Source organism: Sciurus carolinensis, chromosome 13 (genome assembly GCF_902686445.1).
Source record: "Sciurus carolinensis chromosome 13, mSciCar1.2, whole genome shotgun sequence".
In the NCBI taxonomy this organism is placed as follows: Eukaryota; Metazoa; Chordata; class Mammalia; order Rodentia; family Sciuridae; genus Sciurus; species Sciurus carolinensis.
The window spans coordinates 87,339,930-87,346,110 of NC_062225.1; the positions used below are offsets into that span (position 1 = coordinate 87,339,930).

General features: G+C 48.2%; 1 long non-coding RNA gene across 1 annotated transcript; it reads left to right on the forward strand.

Annotated features, from left to right (window-relative positions):
- The first annotated feature begins 1,510 nt into the window (after window positions 1-1,510).
- LOC124963576 (uncharacterized) lies at window positions 1,511-5,887 on the forward strand. The gene is made up of 3 exons (XR_007104748.1): window positions 1,511-2,563; window positions 3,399-3,595; window positions 4,392-5,887. It is a non-coding gene; the product is annotated as an uncharacterized LOC124963576 (long non-coding RNA).
- Window positions 5,888-6,181: the final 294 nt, after the last annotated feature.

Consider the following 6,181-nt stretch of genomic DNA (forward strand, 5'->3'; position numbering starts at 1 on the left):
TGCCATAATTCTATTCTCCTTTAAAGCTGAGTAATATTCCATTGTGCATATACACCAGAGTTTCTTTATCCGGTTATCTATTGAAGGACATCTAGGTTTAGCTGTTGTGAGTTGAGCTGTTATAAACATTGATGTGGCTGCGTCCCTGTAGTATGCTGATTTTAGGTCCCTGGGGTATAGTCCAAGGAGTGGGATAACTGGGTCAAATGGTGGTTCCATTCCAAGTGTTCTAAGGAATCCCACACTGCTTTCCAGAGTGGTTGACCAATGAGACCAGTTACTTTCTTGGGATGATCAGCATGTTGCTTTTTCCCTGAAGGGTCAGAATGTGCGTGAGTGCACGCACACTTTAAGGATTTGCTGTGGAGCCACCACCTGTGCCAAGAGCCGCTTGCCGTGGACAAAGTGCCAGCTGATCTGGAACACTTGTTTCAGGTCTATTTGCTTAAGCTCAATGGGTCCTTTAAACGTCTGTCACATGATCAGTGAACCCCTGGAACAAAAGACTTTGTTCGTTCCTGCACTCATTGCAAAACATTGAAAAGATCCTTGTCTGTTTAAAGGTTCAGCTTTTTGTTCTGTTGTTTGCTTTTTAATCAAACCAACAATTTCCTGTGTGCTGCACTTCCGGCTCATCCTTTCCCTGGGGATGCAGGTAATGAACTCCCAGTCTTTACCTTTGTAGCCCTATCCTGAATTCCCCCACACCCTTTTTTTTTTTTTTAATTCCAAGTCACATGTAGCTCCAGCAGCTTTGAGTTTTTCAATAACACATTGTTTTACCTGAAGAGATCATTTACAGTTGAGAAAATACCTTCTCTGACTGTCATTCCTTAGTGGCTCACAAAAAAAGCAGTTCTTTATGAACTTCAACATTGAAACCTAACCTTTTTGGATACAGTAACAGTATCTGTAGTTTTATCCAATCAAGCAAACTTCCCACTGAAGAATTTTTTCTAATGATTGTTCGAATGTTCACAAGTGTTTTCTAGGCGTTTTCCAGCAGTATTTGTTGACAAAGGGATGTGTTTTGGTTTCTTACTAACTTGTATTCCATTACTTACTCCATATAAGCATCAACCCACTGATACTGCCTCTTAGACACTTTCTATTGTTTAAAAAAAACTCAAAAGAATTCTCTAGACGTTTTCCATTAAGTTGTTAAGAATTTTGTAAAGACTGGAGGCTGGGGTGAGGCTCCGTGGTACAGCGCTTACCCTGCATGCTCAAGGTATTGATTTGATTCTCAGCACAGGAAAAAAAAAAGAAAAATCTTGTCGAGAACTGAATTGACAGGGTGGTATGTGTGATCACCACCTGTTATGGTTTAGATGTGGCATGTCCCCAAAAGCTCATGTGTCTGATAATGCAAGAAAGTTTAAAGGTGAAATGATGATTGGGTTATGAGACCCTTAACCCAATCGGTGTACTAATCCAGTCAAATGGATTAATGGGGTGGTAACTATAGGCAGGTGGGATATGGCCAGAGGAGGTGGGTTATGGGGGACTTTGCAGTATATGTTTTGTCCTTGTTGAATGCAGTTTAGTCTCCCTCTGCTTCCTAGCGCCATGTGCTGATTGCTTTCATCCACCACATCCTTCCGCCATGATGTTCTGCCTCAACTTGGGCCCCACGAATGGAGTTGGCTGTCTATGAACTGAGACCTCTGAAACCATGAGAGCCAAATAAACTTTCCTCCTCTAAAATTATCCTTCTCAGGTCCTTTGGTTATAGCAACAAACAATAAACAACAACAACAACAAAAAGCAAAGCTGAATAATATACCACCCCAAGAAAATGGCAGAGGTTAAGGAGAAGAGGGTGAGAGAAGGGAACATGTAAAGGGCAGAGGGACACTAAGTGAGGTTTTTTGACCATCAGGGGTCACTGTGAGGGCACAAGACAATGAATGTTTATTGAACACCTCCTATGTCCAGATAGTATGCTGACTCTGGGGACAAACCTATGAAATAAAAGCTGCCCCTCATTCAGGGGCACTTACAGACAGTGCTGAGTTGTCCTGGGTTCTACATGCTTAGCTTTTACCAGTGTTGCTAACTGAAGTGGCCTTGTGCAGTCTGGACCTGTCACCCCACGCAGAGCATGGAGAGAGCTGCTCGGAAGCAACTGCCTGGACACAAACCCAGCCAGCACTGGAGATGCCTGCCTGTCCTACCTGAGGAGATCTCCATTCCCCTTTCCTGGTGTTGGTCAGCTCCGTTATCGCGTGTGGTGTTTTTCCTCACCAATGACCGATTCTCCAACACCAACTTGATGATCAACAATTGATTCAATTCTGATTCTGTCTGCCTGGAGTTGGGAACAGACCTCACAAACTAAAAGGCTCAATCCCACAAGACTTCTCCCAATTTAGATGCCAGCCACACATATGGGTCCCAGGCTACCCACATTTCTGCCCACTGACTGCAACTTCAGGCGCTCACAACTGTCCGTCCCTCTGGTTTGGTAGGATAACTCTCTGGAAGACTCAGAACTCAGGAAAGTGCACTGCTTCCGGTCAAAGTTGTTACAAAGGAGACAAGTGAATGGCCAGATGAGGAGGTATGTGGGCAGCGTCCAGAAGGGTCCAAAGTTGAGGGTCTGTCCCCACAGAGGGGTGTGCCACTCTCCTGGCGCATGGTCATGTTCGCAGACTGGGCCGCTCCCTGGGCCTCAGGGTTCTTATGGAGATTTCATGCACAGACACAGTGCTGGACACACGGGCCACTGAGAGTCAGCTCCAGCTCCAGCCCCTCTTCTCCCTGGAGGTCAGCGCGGGGGTGCTGAAAGTTCCAGCCCCTAACCATGGCTTAGTCTTCTTGGTGGCCAGCTCCCACCCTGAAACTCTCTGCGTGTCCCTCTCTACCCCGTGACTCATTGACTAGCATAAAAAGACGCATCACCCAGAAGAGTCAGAAGGGTTTTGTAGATCTGTGTCAGGAACTGGGGTAAAGTTTTAAAAAAAAGAAAAGTTTTTTTAAAAACCACACCTCTTGTTCACATGGGCTTCTATATTAGGATTCTTTTCAGTTTGGGGATTTTTTTTTTTTTTCCTGGATTGTTTTGTCTTGTCTGTGGGGCAAGAGATCCAAGCCCAGGCCTTGCACATGCTGGCAAGTGCTCCACCCTTGAATCACACGCCCCTGCTGGATTGCTTTAAAGTCACTTCATTTTAAAATAATTACTTAGGTTAAAATCAAGTAGCATAATCCATCTATCCATAATGAATCCTCTTAAATGGGTACAAGTGATCCGTAAATGTCACAGGATAGTAAAAACAGACAAATGTGGGTGAGAGCCAGCTCCCCAGGGTTCTTCGTGTGGGAGTAACTTGACTCAAATGGGAATTGGTGTCAATCTGAGCGATAAATATTTGTAAATCTTCTTTTCTTACGAGACGGAGGTACGAGAATCCCTGAGGTGGAGTGACGTGTAGGTCCTTCATCCCACACAAGCACCGGGAGCTGACTGCGTTCCAGAGCTGATGCGAGAGCTTCTAAAGTCACAGGGCAGATATGAGCCACAGTCCTCGACTTTGAGAAGCCACAGTCCAGTCGCCAGTCCAGAGGGCAAACCAAACACCCATCATAGCTGGTCAGTAGCAAGGGGTGGTGGGCGCTGACGCAGGGCAGGGGCTCTAGCTGGGTCGTGAGTCATGGGAAAAGGTCACAGATAAACTTCCAGGGGGAAGTGATGCTGCTTGCTAAACTTTGAAGGTCAGAGTGAAGTTGTGACCTCTGTTATGCCCACAAGTTCAGGAAGCCACCAGGACAGCCACGAAGCCAGAGGGAAGGTCCCTATGTTGGGTTGAGGGGAAGAGAGGTCAGCGAGAGGCCAAGTCGCAGGTCTGTGTTCACATGGCTAGGGAGTTTTGATGTCACTCAGGGGCAAGTGGCTGAGAAAGGGCTGAAGAAGGGAGGTGATGGTCATATCTGAGTTTCGGGGAGAACTTTTTTTTTTTTTTGTGGTGCTGGGGATTGAACCCAGGGCCTTGAACTTGTGAGGCAAGCAATCTACCAACTGAGCTATCTCCCCAGCCCTCTCAGGGAGATCTTTCTCACTGCTGGTTGGAGGAGATGGAAGGCATGAAGCCAGTGAGAGGGGTCAGTGTCCCTGTGAGGTGGGCAGAGGATGAGACCTTGAGGAGGGGAGCTCCCTGGAGCAGCCAAACACAAGGCTACGGGCTTGTCCCCACACAGGGAGCTCACTTCCACACAGACGCCAGTTCAGGGGTCCCCAGCCACCCTCACTTTAGACCAGCTGGCTACAACTTCAGTGGTCCCCAGAGACTCCCTCACTCCTAGTAGTTCCTTAGAATGACTCAGAGCTCAGGAAAGTGCTAGACTTAAGGGTCATAGTTTTTTGTTGTTGTTTTGTTTTGTTTTAATAGCAAAGGACACAAATCAGAACTGGGCAAAGAAGAGGGAAGTGGACGAAGCCAGGGAGGTTCCAGCGTGAAGCTGCTGTGTTCCCTCAGGTCTCACCACCTCCCTGAATTGAAGTGTGACAATACGGAGGCTTTGTTGGGGTTTCCTTATATATTCACAAATGATGGATCACTGGCCATGCGGTCGAACTGGACAGCTGGTCCCTCCAAGTAGGGTAGGACATTGTGGCCAAAGCCCCAAACAACCTCCAGTGACCTGATCAGTCTTTCTGGTGTGGCAAGCTCAGCCCGAGTTACCATCTTGTCATGTCAGCATAACTATCAGGGACCTCCATGAGTTGTAACCCAGGTGTGGTCCAAGAGCCACATGAATGACAAGGACTTCTCTATTGCCGAGGAGTTTCCAAAGGTCTAGAGGCCCCTCCCCAGTGGACATAGGCCAGTCAGACGGCCTGTGTGTGGAGTTGTTGCTGGCGGTGGTCTTAAGGTTGAGTGTGTCCTTTGGCTCTTGTGTTCTCCCAGGAGAAAATGTCAGGCAAGACGTTAAATAGAGTAGAAGTATATAGCAAAGTGTATTAGAGGAGAAAGGAAAGACCCTCAAGGGAGAGGGATGCGATGTCCCTTTGTTACCAGCTTTGCAGGGGTCTTAGGGAAGTTTCTAGAGAGTTTTGCCCAGGTACCACCTCAACAACTTGAATGACAGCAGGATTCCCTCAGGTTTTTAAGTCCTTTCTGCCCAAGGTTTTACCCACGGGTACCCAGGTGAAGCCCATGTGTTGGGTGGCTTTTACTGTCACAATGAGAGTAAAATGATCTGAAGCTAAAGAGCGAAAGGCAACTCTCAGTCGCCTTGACCTGTGCTGACTAGTTCAAACTGGACCTAGTTTTTACAGGTTTTATGGTTGGTGGGCTTTGCTTTTCATTATCCTGTGTTCCTGAGTCTTGGAATCTTTGTATAAAGGTCACCAGAGTCCCCTTTCAGGGCAATCTGTGCTCCGATCAGGAAGAAGGAGTCTTATATTCCTCACCCTGCAAGTAGCTCCAAGGGTACCGGTTGTTTGTGCAGAAATGTAACCTCCTGTTGATTTAAGGCAGAGCAGGGTCACAATGACCTTGCTCAGGTAAATCACTTCTTAAAAGAAAGTGTGCGGAGGGCAGCCCAGGCCCAGTCTGCGGAATGACCCCTTTAATTTCACGTACCTACTGCTCACAGTGAGGGGCCTGGAGCAGGGGTGTCGTGCTGGGCGGGACCGAGGCGCCTGGGAGGTGGAGCCTGTTGCCAGGTGCCACCATTGGTTGTGGCTCTTGCCAGAGGTGCAGCCAGCTGTTCAAACCAGGTTCAAACAAGACTGACAGGCCGTGACCAGCCACGCTGTCTCCTAACGCACTTCCTTTTTCCTCTGAATCGCTTCTTTTCTCAGCTCTGACAACCTGCCCAGGTGGCGGGCGGGCAGAACATCCTGAGCTTGTTCAGTCGGGGCGGCTGCCTGATTTCAGAATCTCAAATAAAGGAAGGGAAGATCTACAAACTAGATCTGTAGTTTCGCCTTTTAACCCAGCTCGGAGGCAAATGCTGTTGCAGTGCATTTACACGTGGCGCTAGGCTAGAGTGTAGTCACGGAGGCCGCCTCAGGTCAGACTTCACCGCCTTAGCAACCGGCCTTGCTTGGAGGCCGGAGGTGCTGCTGGTGGCAAAGGGGGATCGGCAGCCCCCATCCTCGGGACAAGCCCTCCCTCCCCTAGAACCCCACGCCTGTTCCGGGCCTCAGACCCAGGCAATGGGAAGGTCTTCA